This window comes from Canis lupus, chromosome 30, assembly GCF_011100685.1.
Source record: "Canis lupus familiaris isolate Mischka breed German Shepherd chromosome 30, alternate assembly UU_Cfam_GSD_1.0, whole genome shotgun sequence".
NCBI lineage: Eukaryota > Metazoa > Chordata > Mammalia > Carnivora > Canidae > Canis > Canis lupus.
This window is the reverse complement of record NC_049251.1, coordinates 4,939,493-4,954,881: the sequence shown is the minus strand read 5'-3', so window position 1 is coordinate 4,954,881 and position 15,389 is coordinate 4,939,493. Positions and strand designations below refer to the sequence as shown.

Below are 15,389 nucleotides of genomic sequence, written 5' to 3'. Positions count from 1 at the left end.
GAGATAACTAGAAAAAACTATATGCAAAACAACTTTGAAATACAAAATAGCCAACTAAACTGAAACCAAGCGTACAGCCATCTGAAACTTCTTTTTAGCTAGATCCATCAAAATGCCAATGCAAAACCACCTGACATGAAGGAAGGTTTGACCCAGCTGAGATCTCACCTGTTCTTTTCAGTTTTTCAGATTTTTCAGCACTTGCTGTTGGTCTGTTCTTTAAAGAGTATAGTGGCTGTCCAACAGAAATAAATGTGGGCCACATCTGCAATTTTAAGTTTTGTACAGCTAGGCTAAAAAATTAAAAATAATTAAAACCAGGTGAGATTAATTTTAATAGTATTTTTACTTAACCCAACATATCCAAAATAGTATTTCAATATGTAACTAATATTCTAAAATTATTAATGAGATAGTTTACATTCTCCTTGTCATATTATGTTTTTAAAATCCAGTGTATATTTTACATTCATAACATTTTCAATTCACAATAACCACATTTCAAGTACCTGATAGCCACATGTGTCTAATAGCTGCCATGTTGGATTGCACATGTCTATAGTAGGAAAAGTTTGTACCATTCTATTTAATATGTCATTATAGAATGCCTGTATGTTTGCTGGTGTTTCCTATGTATCAGTCCTTTACCAGCTAGTTGCTAGGTTCTTTGAAGAATGGTAGAGTTCTTTATCTCTGGGATGCAGTGCTCAAACATGGTAGTCATTGAGTAAAGGTTTGCTGTTGAGCAATTTGGATGCATTTAGAAATTATAGGTGGAAAAATGCAATAGACAGTGTGATTTCCTTCTACTTGTGCTACTTTTATCACTCTGTGTTGTGTATACCAGGATGTAAATTCTCAGAGTATGTGGAATAATTATATTTGCAGACTAGTATTAATAAATCTGCCCTGGCACTAGTGTGAATAATGCAAGAGGTAAAAACAATAGGGAATATTCCACATGGTAATACTTTTCTTATGGAATAAACAATCAGATTAAAGTGATGCAAGGTATGAATGAAGAGCAACGTCATCTCACCACCACACTCAAAAATGTGTACTTACCACTAAACAAAAAATAGTTCAGGGGCACTGGGGTGGCTCAGTTGTTAAGCGTCTGACTCCTGGTTTCAGCTCAGGTCATGGTCTCAAGGTTGTGAGATGGAGCCCCATGTCAGGCTCCGCACCCAGCATGGAGTCTGTTTGAGATTCTCTTTCCCTTACCCTCTGCTCCTTCCCCTACTCACACTCTCTCTTGCTCTCCCTAAAATAAATAAACAAAATCTTTTAAAAAATAGTAGTTCACTTTCGATTTGCAACTGTGCTATGGAAATAGAGGTTGCTTTCAAGATACAACCAGGGAATTTACACCCAGTGGCGCACCACATCTAGTGTGCTACATGATCCTCAGCTCTTTGTATAGAGCTTTGAGATGATGACATGGTAAAGAATTTGTCACATCTCTGGCCTAGACATTTTTACAAATTTGGATGAGAATCAAATTACACAGCACAAATAGAGAAGACTTTCAGACCACATAAACCCACATTGCCATAGTACTGTAGATTCAAGTGGAAGGTGGATTTCCAAACACAGTCTGTTTCTTACAGGGATGTAAGGAAGTACATTTTATAATATGGAAAAGTTTTCCAAGTTACAGTGAAAGAAGCAGAGATTTTAAAAGATACAACTCAGTGAACCATCGAAAATCCTGGAAAACAGTATTTTGTCATTTTATAGTTATATTATCTAAAAACAATAACAACCAAAACCATTAAAATATATCCTGATCATCAGGTTGACAATATCAGTACTTTTCATATTATATTACATTACTTGACTAAAAATGTGTTTTGTCATATTTCTTTTTCTGTATATAATAAAGGTAAAGCAAAGTAGAACATTCCAAAAAATTTGCATCCACTTTCATGCTGAAAAGCTGCCTCTCAAACATATCCTACAAAATATGTTCACAGATACAACTAAAGACCACTTTAATTACTTCTCCACATTAGCGCATTTCCTTTAATTTTCAGCTCTCCTGTCAAAATTCTATCAAAAGGTTTGCACAGATTTTATTTTTTTCATTAATTCTTTCTGAACAGAGATACCTCTCCTTTCTCTGAATTCCCTTAGCAAGTTCTGTGTGGACACAAACTTGGTACTTACCATAATCTTCTATTCATTATGGCTCTTTCTCCGTATGCCTATATCTGAGCTCTACAATACAATTATAAGCTTCTTGAAGTCATAGGCCACGTCTTATTCATCTCCTGAAGCTCTCAGGAGAGTCTTGGACAGGAGAAACATTCAATAAATGTGCTAGAAATCATGATGATTTTGCTCATGATTTACAGGAATGTCACAGCAGACCAATGACATGTTACAGCGATGTCGGCCATTATGAAGGCACACTAACATTTTTATATTCCATTTCCATTCCTTGGCTATCTTTTTTTTTTTTTCCCTTGGCTATCTTTCTAAATAAATGTGCTTAGTGTTTCATCAGCATTTTCATTCCAAAAACTCAAGTTGAATGTATTTTTAAAAATTAAAATAAAAACTCTAAAAGTCTAATTCTAGCATCAAAGCCTTTTCTCCCTTACAGTTATATTTTAAATGTATTTCAGTGTTTTTAGTGTCTAGCCATAGTTAAGATTCCAGTTTACAAATACATATCTACTGCGGGTTTTTTCCAAATTTAATAATATCCTGAAACCTAATTTTGTGTATTGGATTCATTTAAAATGTGGTTGCTACTCAACAATTTTGGAGGAAAGTAAATTACATCAGACGTAACATTTAAACTAAACCCAGAAGTTAAAATTCTCTATAAATAAGAAAAACAGAAAGATTTCAAATAAAAGGCATGAAAGCCAAAGGAAGCTAATGCACAGCACAAAGTCATTTGGCCTCATGCATACCCCGCCCAATGGATTCAGCTGTAAGAAAATGAAGCATGTGAAATGCACAAGGGGCAATGCAAGTATATGGGCTTACTGATGCCAGACTACAGAGTGGCTCAAGAGTAAGAGGCCATGGATGAGAAGAAGGTTTGGATTAACTGTGGCCTTGAAGTTACCCCTGGAAAGTGAGTAACACTCCGTTGTGAGAGGTGCATTAACCTCTTCAGACCACTAGGGTTCAAAGTGTTGCATAAGGGGTAATTTATTAAATGGGTCCTAATTGCTTGGTAATGTACCTTCCAAAAGTCACTTCTCTATGCTATGATTAGGCCTGGGATTTGCCAAGTGCTGTCATTCTCTTTGTAACTCCATAATGGAACTCTAGGATGTGGGAAGTAGATCCATTGAACAGCTATATGTCTAATCGGGGTTCAGAGTCCTACCAACAGAGCCAGGCAAACTTTCATTTAATCGTCCATTGTGTAAACACAGAGATACAGAATTAATACACCTTGTAATAAAATATGCTTTCTACTAAATACATATACATTTTCATAGAATAAGAATAACTTTGTTTTATTTGAAAAGACTGACACATTTGTAAAGATTTGTAAATTTATCCATTTTGTTAGATTCTTTCTTAAATGTGTAAAAACAAACACGGTTTTTGTTTTCATCATCTACAAACTTCTTCTGGCCCATTTGTTTCAGATGAAGGCCAATCAACACAACTTTGCTTTTTGGGTTCCAACACAAAACTGTTGGTTTTATCAGCCCATCCACAGGTATCACAAATAACACACCAGGACTACTTCGGCCCTGGTATTGTTAATTAGCTAGGCCAGCAGAGGGAGTGCAAGAGCATTGTTATAAAAACAAAATAAAAAGTGTTTTATATGATCATGATAACTAGAAGTAGAAAATATGACATTTATCTGATGTTTAACTACAGAGGATTCTATAGCAGGATCTGAATGTGGAAGCAGTCTTGGTACTATCACAAAGGTAATATGCTAGAACCGAAGAGACAAGACTGTTAGTCACTGTCCTAGTCTTACGGTAATTTGTGAACTCACCAAATGTAACTGTGCCTCACTCTTCCTGTATTGAAAATGGCTGTCACAGTAGCTTCTGCTAAGATAAGCCTTTTATTTTCCTTAGGAAAGAGTGATTACTTGAATATTGGGAATTAATTGTTCCAAGAAAGAAGCTTATGTCTGTTCTGTCTTTCAGAGCTCTGGGTCACTACTTAGTTTTGTCCATGAGTGAGAAACACCTTAGAGGCATCCCCTAATGCCCTGAGAACAGGATTTGATTAAATCATGGAGGTAAACACATTTTTTTATACATGAGGAAACAGAAGCGATTAGGCTTCAAAGTAGCATGGGGATGCCTTTACATCGGAGAGAAGTTATAAATTCGAATCCCAAACGTGGTTTTATCATAACTCCTATTCCAGACCGTTTAAAGAAATGACACGCTCTCCAAACATGTTTCCAGACTATGACAAAAGACTTCTGTTCAAATCCACCACTCACTGGTTTGTAGTGACTTAGAACCTCAATTTCACCCTGAAGAGAATGTGCTAGAGTTGTGTTTTCCAGAAGTCCTTGGTAGTGTTTCTTTCGAGATCATTTATGTAGCCCTCATAACACTTTTTCCCAGAGGGCATCTCTGACAAAATGATAACCAAAACAAGCCAGCCTTTATACCACAATAAGCTAAATAAAATCTTTCTTTATTCTAAAAGTTTGAGATAATCTCGAGGATAGTGCAACTTGCCTGGAAGTTTACCAGGAAAATAGTTTGGAAAGTAAATATTCAGTTCTGCTTTCTCCAGTAGATGTCACTTTCTGTACATAGGATATCAAGATATATAAGATGAACAGTATTCCTTACAATGATGTCAAAAAGGAACTTTGAGTTCCAGCCATACGTAACAATTTTTTAAGCTTTTATCGATATTTTCTAGTGTTAGAAAACTTAAGGAATGGTAAAGGCAAAATGAATGGTATTAATTAACTGTCTTACCATATTTCTGTCTAGCTTTAGCAATGGCCATTAAGCATAGCACGTGACACAATATTGCTAGTGCATTTTCAACAGTTATAGAAAGCTAAGTATTATTCCACATCACAGCTTAAAATTAATTTGCCAAAAACAAACACAGTTGCTAAGTAAATAAGCAGTCATTAATAATATACTGCATACTTACCAAGAATCTATTTAAATATGAGTTCACGTAAACTACTATGATTTCAAGAGTCATTCTTCTGGGTCCTCTATATCATTTTGGTATTCACATTGGCCTCTTAGGTCTGAGAAAAAAATTTTAGTTCTCCAAAATGCTTCACTATGTAGCAAGAGATATCAGCCCTGAAATGAGAGACAGAGAGAAAGGAAAGGAAAGGAAAGGAAAGGAAAGGAAAAGAAGAGGAAAGGAAAGGAAAAGAGAAAGAAATAATTATAAACCTTAAAAATAGCATTTTTATGGCATCCAAATGTACAAGAATGAAAATCAAATGATGGAAGAATATTAATAGTTAGAATTATATTAATTCTTCCTAAAATACTCCCAAAATGCTCTTTGCATTTCTAAACATAAGCCTCATTATGCTGTTCTATTTGTATTCCAGTGCAGTTGAATTTTATATTTGAGCTGTTTTAATAGATGACTTTGAAATGACAGAGAAGAGTACATTTTTGTTTCTTATTGATCGAAGCAAGATTTTTGCTTGTAGCTACTATAACTTTGAAATAATAGGAAAGGCTAGAGAGGCTTTTTAAAATGTTGATGTCTGGGTTACATCTGATGCAGTCGTTGTATTGACAAATGTGATTTGATAATTGCCAAATTAAGCTCAAGAGAAAATTAGTTAAACAACTACTTTTATTTTTAGATGCTTTGAACAAAAGATATGAAGTTTGGTAGCAACTAATGATAGGGTGCTAGCGCAAAAATTTCCTAAGAAAACAAAATGGGCATGTGGCTTTTACAAAACAAAGGAATCTATCTGGCCATCAGAATAAACAACATCCAAAACAGTCTCTTGGGGTGTTAAATATTTTGTGCAGAGAGCAAACCCAAAGAGCTCGATTCTTATCTGAGGTTGAGATTTCTTGACTTGTTACCTGAGAAGTTCTATCATTCTTATGTAGCCTTGGTTAAAACAAAGAGATTATAGGCTTTGAGTAATAAAGGGATTTAGAGGCTTTAACCTTTAGGCTACTGATTCAACTCCATTTCAGGATGAGGAGATCTAAATCCTGAATGTACCCAGGCCATGTAGTTTACTTTTATTAGGATCCCATTTCCTAATAAAGCCTAGGACATTTTTTTTTCAGCGATTCAGAGCAAATATGGTTGCCAAAAGAAAAATAAAAATTGAACAGGAAGACCAGAAAAAACACATAGCAACGACTAAGGTGAATTTCTGAGGAAACAGACCCCACTGAGATTTCTGCTGAATGGTGTCAGCATTCCACCACTCTCAGTCTTATACTAGTTTTAATCAGTAAACATTAATCTGGAATTTTGAAAACAAATGACGCCGTGGTAATTAATCATCCTGAAAATGAGGACAACTCGTTGATATCATGCGACCAAATTACATGCTTTGATTTGAACTCCAGGAAGAGCTATGCAAAACCCACACCCTCACTGCCAGTTGCCAGTGGTCTTTTCCTGTGTGAAACAGAGGTCGATGTTTCCCATAGCCTGTTTGCACAGCCAGTATCACTCAGGCAGGAAGTCTCTGGAAGAGTTGGAATTCCTTAGCACCAGGCTTAAGTCTTTTTCCGTTTTTATACGTCCCTTTTCCCTATAGTACTTAATACCCTATTTACATAATAGATTGGAACAGAAAACCCAGGACACTTCGAGAAACAGTCCATTAGTTGGTTAAACCTCTCCAACTCTTGGTTTTGGCTCAGGTCATGATCTCAGGGTCCTGGGATCCAGCCACACGGTGGCTCTGTGCTCAGCTTGGAGTCTGCTTGAGATTCTTTCCGTCTCTCTCTCCTCCTCCCCCTGCTTGTGCTCTCTCTCACTCTTGCTCTCTCTCTCCTAAATAAATAAATAAAAATCTTAAAAAAAAAAAAAAGTCCATTGCTTAATTCCACAGCCCTAAACATTTTTTAAAAACATGATTTTATTACCATTATTTGAATCATGTCTTGTAATTCTCTCCTTTAAATAATTTTATCAAATATTCAGTGAATTCAAAACCATATTTATAGCATACATACAAAATATACAAATAAGTAAGTAGGATGGACATGTTTATTCTGTACCCAACTTAGGAAATGAAATGTACCAGTACTTTTGTAACCTTGAGCCTCTCCCCAAACCCTTTCTTTCCCTATAGATCACATCATCTTGAACTTTGTGTTAATCATCCCTTGTTTGTCTCTCTCTCTTTTTAAAAATAATATAAGTGGAGATTTAGCTATTAACTATTTGTTTAGAAAAATGCAATAAAACATTTGAGAAAGTTGATGCATATAAGCAATTTTGATCAGTTAGAAATATTTATTCAATCAAAATGGCCTGTATTTGCATTCAATGACAAAATATCGAAATTTTGTAAGAATGCTTTTACCTGCATAAATCACTAAAATACTTTATAGTGTTCTGCACATAAATTGCACCCTTAATAAATGATGCTTTCATTTATTAAAATAAATAAATAAAAATAAAATAAGTGATGCTTTCAAATCATATAGTAAAAGATTGGATTCCAGAAAGGATTTCTAAGGGAATGTGTTATATATTTTTTAAGATTTTTTTTTTAACCTATAAGGTTTATATGATTTCCCTACCCAAAGATAAGATCAGGGTCTAGATAGACTGATAATTAAATGTCTGAGTTTATTATTAAGTTAAAGATTCCTCCAATTACCTGGCCACCCTACCAGCCCTGTCTTGAGAAATGAAGAAGAGCAAGTCCCAGAGGAGGAGTGGAGGATGCCCCTAATCCTCTGTGAGAAGGAACAGGAGAATAAGAGAGGATGAGACCAGAGGATCCCTGAGGCATCTGCCCTGTCATCTTCCTTTTCTCCTGCGCTCCAACGTGGACTCCACACCCAGTTTACAACCAGTATATAGCAGAATCCCATTTGTTGTTACTCAGCAGCACAGTAACTCCAAATATACACCTGCTTCTTTTTTCTTCTCCAGACCGTCTTCCCCGGGCATCTGGGCACATCTGATCTTAGGGTCTCCTATCAATGCCACTAACCCTTGAGTTACCTTTTTACAACTTAATATGGGACATCCATTTAGTATTTAGGAGAGTCCAAGTCAAAATTCACTAATAAGATACAGTGTATTACTATTTTAAAGAAAACATTAGGTGATAACTTAGTTTTATATACTAAAGTTAGAGTATCCTAAATTTGTATATGTTATCAACATGGGTATTTTTGCATTCTGTTTAAAGTTATTAAGAGGTATTCTAGGCCTGAACTCTAAAATAGGAAAATGAGACATTTAAGGCATCAGTTGTTACAATTTTAAGACCCTTGATAGATTGATTACTTAATGGCAAGAGTGACAAGTGTGACAGTAGATTGAAGAATAGAATTACCACCTCAGTAAAAAATAAACATTAATATTATTAACGATTAATTTCTTTAATATTATAAATAACTTTGAAGGCATCAAAGATGTTGAAAACTAATATTAGTGGATTGAAGGCTTGTGTAATAATCTTTGTCATACCACTTATATATCAATTGAAAATATTTTAAAATTATTTAACATTCTCATCCTTTACTTTATCTTGTTGCCACATTCATTCCCTCCTTTTTGTTTTCCACAGCCATGTTACAAGGTCCTCAGGCTGTCTTTTGCTTGAACTCCTTTCTACGTCTTCAAAGTTTGCTCCTCGAATCATTTTACATGGCATTATCCAGACTGAACTTTGTAAACCAGAGTTTTTCTGCTTTTGTTCTCCTTTGATCAGTTCTAATTTTCCATGGAAATAATTTTAAACTCCTTAGTATGGTATTTAAGTAAGTCTTCTACTGTTGCACCTTATGGCAGTTGGTTAAGTGTCTAACTCCTGATTTCAGCTCAGGTCATGATCTCAGGGTTGTGGTATTGAGCCCCAAGTCCCACTCCACACTCAGTGCAATCTGCTCTAGATTCTTTCTCCCCCTCCCCACCTGCTCATATGCTCTCACTCTCTTAAAAAAAAAAAATTAAGCCTTCTACCTAATTTTCCAGCCTTTTCCCCAACCACTACAAAATCTGTTTAACTTCTGTATCTAATATATAATCATTTTTGCATGCCATGAAATCCCCTTCGCCTACAATGCTCTACCTTGCCTTCTCCCACTCTATGTTTTTGTCTGAAATCCTACTGCTCTCCCAAACCAAAGTATTGATTCTATGTAAAATCCTTCAATTAATCCCAAATCCTTAGAGCTTCTAAAGCATTTTGGTCATGCTCACAATATAGCATTAATTGTGTGCTATTTCATATTTTAATTATGAAGGGAAATAGGTCTTATTTCTCCCTGGATGAGGTTTATGCATGACACCTCCTTAAATGTGCAATCCACACAATCAGCATAGTATATGTTGCACTGGATTGAACAGTTGAATATATAAGGCAAAATAGAGCTACTATCATCTTTTATCAAGGCCTTGAAAGAAATTACTTGAGTGGAATTATATGAGTAATCTGTTATAAGTTTACTACTCTTTATAGATTTTCAAAGTACATTCATTCTGAGTATTTCAAAATTCCAAGATGAGTACTGGATTGAGAATTCAAAAACAATTAATATCTAGCCCCTGCCTTCTAAAAGCTCAAGACCTAAAAACAAAGATGGACACCCAAATGCAATTAGCTATAATACAATGCTCTAAGTATCCCAGAAAAGGTTAGAAACAAAATTACTTAAGCATAGAGCAGTTAATTCTTGAAGACAGGAGGTAGTAACAGAGTGGGGGCCACCTTAATTAAGATCTATGATGTAGGCCGTAAAACAGAAGCAGCTATTGGATAGATGGAGAAGCCAAGCCTGGAACAGCCATGTAGGTGGTGCATTACTCAACCTCTAGGGTATTATTCGGTTAAACTACAATGTATTGGTGCCCTCCGAAGGTGTGCAGGAAAAGAGCAGAACCACCCAAGAGGTGTGAAAGCCCATGTTAGGTAATTGTCTCGACATCACACCTAAGTTCAGTTGAAATTTTATTAACATTTCACGTTCCATTTTGTCTTCTCTAGGCCTCCCTTCCATAAGGTTTTAGGACTTTTTTTTTTTCTTTACAACCTCTATTTTAAAGGAAATGCCAAGAACATCACAATTCTTGCTACTACAATATTCATTAGAATAAGAGAAGAAGTCAAATCATGAGAGACTCAACTCTGGAGAACAAACTGAGGGCTGCTGAAAGGGAGGTAGATGAGGGAATGGGGTAACTGGGTGATGGACATTAATGAGGGCACATGATGTGATGAGCACTGGGTGTTATACTCTATGTTGGAAAACTGAAAATAAATGTCAGGGATGCCTGGGTGGCTCAATGACTGAGCATCTGCTTTTGGCTCAGAGCGTGATCCTGGGGGTCCTGGGATCGAGTCCCATGTCAGGATCCCTACATGGACACTGCTTCTCCCTCTGCCTGTGTCTCTGCCTCTCTCTCTCTCTCTCTCTCTCTCTCTTTCTGTGTGTGTGTTAACTAAATCTTAAAAAAAAAAAAAAAAGAGGGCAGCCCCGGTGGCGCAGCGGTTTAGCGCCGCCTGCAGCCCAGGGCATGATCCTGGAGACCTGGGATCAAGTCCCACGTCAGGCTCTCTGTATGATGCCTGCTTCTCCTTCTGCCTGTGTCTCTGCCTCTCTCTCTCTCTCTCTCTGTCTCTATGAATAAATAAATAAAATCTTTAAAAAAAAAAAAAGAAAGAAAGAAAGAAAATAAATTTAAAAAAATAAAATATCCACTGGAATAGTTTGAAAACAAAATAGGTTGCAGATCAGAATCAGCAAAACACAAGAAATCTTAGCAATCATTATCTTTTAAATTCAATGTTTTCAAACTTTTAAGTCCCTTTACCCAAAGCAAATGCTGCTAAGATCAGTGTACAAACAAGGAAAAAAGCGATAGTCTTTGCCCTGAGTTCCACCAGCTAATCTTTCCTCCCCAACCAAGACTTGCGGGTTTCTCGTGTCCTCTGGATTCAGAAGCACTGTTTAAAAATGATTGCTTCTAGACCCACCTCTTCTTTTATAATTGAGGAAACAGATTCAGAGAATTTGAAGTACTTTGTATAAGTTCATAGCAGCATTTAGTGGCAGAATAGGAAACAGAAGTTCCTCAACTGCCACTCTTTCAAGATAAAATTAATTCTATTTACATAGCAAAATGAGCAGGAGGTACAAGGGTCTCCCAAAGTGACATTTGGGATAGAGAGAGACTGTTTCTTTTCTGTGATAAGACTTCATTGGAATTCAGTAAGTCAGTGTTAAGTAACTCAGAATCGATGCTAAGTCTTTTATTTTATTCTATCTTTCCTTCATTTTGATATTGAATTACCAGAAATGACAGCCACCAGGCCCTCTAACTTCTTGATCCTAGACAAGGGAGATGGCTAAGGAAATTCATCTTGTTGATGGCATTGGCTGGTCAGACACTTTCCTGCTGTAGAAATCAAAAATTTAAAAAAAATTTTCAATTCCCCCAGTTTCAAAAGGCAGGAAAAACCCCAAATGATTTTTCTCTCATCTCAAATTGCAAGGAAGGAGAACCAAATGTCTAAATTCCTTTGCTGGTCCAACATATTATGTTTTGATTTAGAGACTGATTTTTAAAACTCTCAATACACACATGTATATGAAGAAGAACTTAATCAAAATAATCAAAATAATCACATATTGTAAATTATCCTCGTTGTCAAGAAAGTTTAGTAACTATGAATAAATGGAACTAAAATGATTTGGGAACTAAATAGAGGAATGAAATAAATGGAGCCGAAACAGAGGGGAAAAAATGGTATTCAAAGTCTATGTAGAAAGCTGCTACTGGTAATCATTAAATCAAATATTATAGCTAAATTATTTCAATGAAATTGGATCTTCTAAATGGTCTCATACCATGTCATGACAAAACATCTGCTGAAAGGAGTAATAGAAATACTTGCTTATTGAAATCAAATGAGTTAATAACACCTGAGAACCAAAATAACAAGGTATGGTTACAAATATAATGCCAAAGTTGAGCTGAATCAATATTGACAAATTATAATTGCAGGCTTCACATTAAAACCTTCCAAATTACCAAGGTCATTGCTTTTGGAAGTTATGGATATTCTTGATTATTAATAGCATACAAGTCATCTTAGCTTCTTTCTTAACAGAGCAAGGAAGTAGAGACAATGCAAAGTTCTCTTTCTAATTATACCACATCTGGATTTCACCTGCCAAATCTAACTGTCTGCCTTAAAGCATGGTCCAGCAAGTAGATATAGATTAATTTTCTAAACAGACCACAATGCCCAGCCTCTTCCAAAATTAGTGCTGTCATGTGCCACGATTTTCACGTGATGTCACCAACTTCATCAATCATCCTAGAAAGCAGACAGAACACAGTAAAGAGGATAGCAGAAGAAAACATCTTGGAGAAATACTTCATAACTTCCAGATAGTAACCCAAGGAGACACTTCTGAAAAAAAATTAATTGGAAACATTTCTGCTGTAAGTCCCTAAACAGATCTTTAATTTGTAAGCCCTACCATTTCAAATATCTCTCCATACACATGCAAGCGTGTGCACACGCGCCCACACCAAAAGCCACAAGTACAAAAGAACCAACAATAGACTGAAGACTAGTTATTTGCTGGACAAAATGAAAACATTGTATTTACATTGCAAAGCTGCCTATATTTTATTTCTCAAATTATTTGAAAGTATTCTTACAAATTGTTCCTATACTTTGAATTTATCCTTCTATAGGAAAGTAGTCAGTCATTAAAACTATATGTTCACCCGTGGAAGTTATTTTGTCATGAAGGGATTTAAGAGTTGAGTCATTCTCTAGTCTTGTGTGTTAGTTGATAACCTTTATTTTAGAAAGCAACTCCTCTAAAAGAATTGTTGTATATTGAATTCTGTTTAGTCGAACAAGCAAGGACACTTCAGACATAGCCTAAAACTCTGTCTCTGAAAAGGAAACTTTGTCTTGGGGGGAAATAGGATGTCCAACCACTCTCTACCTGGCCGGTATCCAAGTATATGATGAATCAGAAAAGTATAACATACAAAAGGAATATTTATGTGTCTTCCTCTTTCATCAGATACACAGTATTTTTTCTCCCATGTCACAAAAACTGTAACCGCAATTTACAAGTATATATGCACAATCAAATTGCTATTGATTTAGCAATGCATTTCTTTGATGTCCCTTGCCTTAACCTCATTTATAAAGCTGTTTTGCATTATTTCAAACTGTCAATGATTTGTGACTCATGAATATTCAAATCTAATTTGCACTTACTTTTTGGTATGCAAGCTTACTTTCAATATGCCCCTACAGTTGCCCTTTTGTTTTGTATTTATTTGTGGATTGTTTTACTGAAATAATACTTCTTTAAAAGCCTAGTAAGTCTATATCATATAAAAACAACAGAGTGGTTGATAATTGACTCTTCTTGATCTCGGTACACTGTCTTTATGTTTTGCTACTTAGCAAGTTTAGTCATTCTGCAAACATGTCTCTAGTACTAAAATAACCATGTTTTTGCTAGTAGATGTCATTTTCAGTGAAATGGGTTTAATTTTGAGGATCCCTGGGTGGCTCAGCAGTTGAGCACCTGCCTTTGGCCCAGGGCGTGACCCTGGAGTCCCAGGAGTCCCTCATCAGGCTCTCTGCATTAGAGCCTGCTTCTCCCTCTGCCTCTCTCTCTCTCTCTCTCTCTGTGTGTGTGTGTGTGTGTGTGTGTGTGTGTGTCTCATGAATAAAAAAAAGAAAAGCTTAAAAAAAAAAAGAAGAAATGGGTTTAGTTTTGCTGGGCAATGTATCTCCAGGAAAGAGTCAACAATTTTTAAATTAATTGAGCCTTACCAAAAAGGAAGGAAGGTGGGCCACCTGGGTGCCTCCATAGGTTGGGCATCCAGCTCTTGGTTTCAGGTGGGATCAAGCCCCATTTCAGGCTCTACACTCAGTGCACACTCTGTGTGAGATTCTTTCTCTGCCTTTCCCTCTGCCCCTTCTCTCTCTCTCTCTCAAATAGATAAATAAATCTTAAAAAAAAAATAGGAAGAAGGAAGGAATGACGAAAGGAAGGGAGGATTGTTTCTGATAGAAAAACAAAAAGTTCATGCAGAAGTGAGCCTTCCATGTCCATGTGGATCAACTTTTCCTCTTACGTCGTGGAATGCAAGAAATGAAACCTAATGCTCTCAAGCACTATAAAACCCTTTTAGATGTCTTTCAGATGATGATAGCTAGAAGAGACACCCAGACTTTCTGGACTGCAGGCATGTCACTCATGATTGAAAGTCCAAAACAGCACAGCAAGGAGCCACTTGTATCGGAATGGGCAGAGTTTCTGCTTATAAAACCTGTTCAGGACCAAATGGAAAATGCCACATTAAAAAAAATGGAGTCAAGAACATCTCTTTTGTAATTGATTTCTGGACTCAAGTGTGATTTCTAAGAACATCCAAACAATTAAATGCCCTACTTTGCCAAAAAAAAAAAAAAAAAAAAAAAAAAAGGAAAGAAGAAAGAAAGAAAGAAAGAAAGAAAGAAAGAAAGAAAGAAAGAAAGAAAGAAAGAAAGAAAGAAAGAAAAAGAAAGAAAGAAAGAAAGATTTTCAAATATTTATGCCAGGACCTAAAATAGAAAAATAATTAATAACATTTACAATGCATCATATTCAATCTCTAAACTACCTTTTAAGCTATAAAGAAATCATTGGTTACCTTTTGCCTTCCATCACAAAATCAAGACATTCCCACATTTACTGAGTGATCCTGTACGAAAGATGGATGGTAGGCGTCAGTGCATCTCATCCAGCCCACAACATGTTTTCCTTTTTGCGAACTTCTCATTATCCCTCAATTGGACATATTCCCTCAGGTAATATGATCTCCTTCCAAAAGCTACTAAATTGATAACTAATCTCTTTTTTAGTCTTTTTTTTTCACTTAGAAATCAATTTTTTAATTACTGAGAAAATATTCCACTGCCATGATATTTTGTTGCTTATGTGTGTTGAAGCAAATGTCCTTTGTCTAAAAGAGTTCATAATGTTTTCCCAACATTACCATTTAATTTACGATACTGGTATCACTATCATTCCCTCCATTCTGAAAACGAGACATCACAGATTCACTGGACCCAACATGCTACCGAAAGCTGTCTCTAAAGGAAACCCCTCAACGGGATGCTATTGTTGTCCATTTAACTAAGGGGTTTATTACATCCTAATCTCTGACCCATGAATCAGAGGACTTAGCTCTAGACAAAG

General features: G+C 35.9%; 1 long non-coding RNA gene across 1 annotated transcript in view; it reads right to left on the bottom strand.

The window, feature by feature from the left end:
- Positions 1 to 1,203: 1,203 nt before the first annotated feature.
- The window catches only part of LOC102154791, a 45,647-nt gene continuing 31,461 nt past the window's right edge, over positions 1,204 to 15,389 (bottom strand). Inside the window, exons 2-3 of the long non-coding RNA XR_005381443.1 lie at positions 5,122 to 5,282; positions 1,204 to 1,264 (exon numbers count right to left, since the gene is read on the bottom strand). This is a non-coding gene — a long non-coding RNA (uncharacterized LOC102154791). The remainder of the gene's footprint in view (positions 1,265 to 5,121; positions 5,283 to 15,389) is intronic.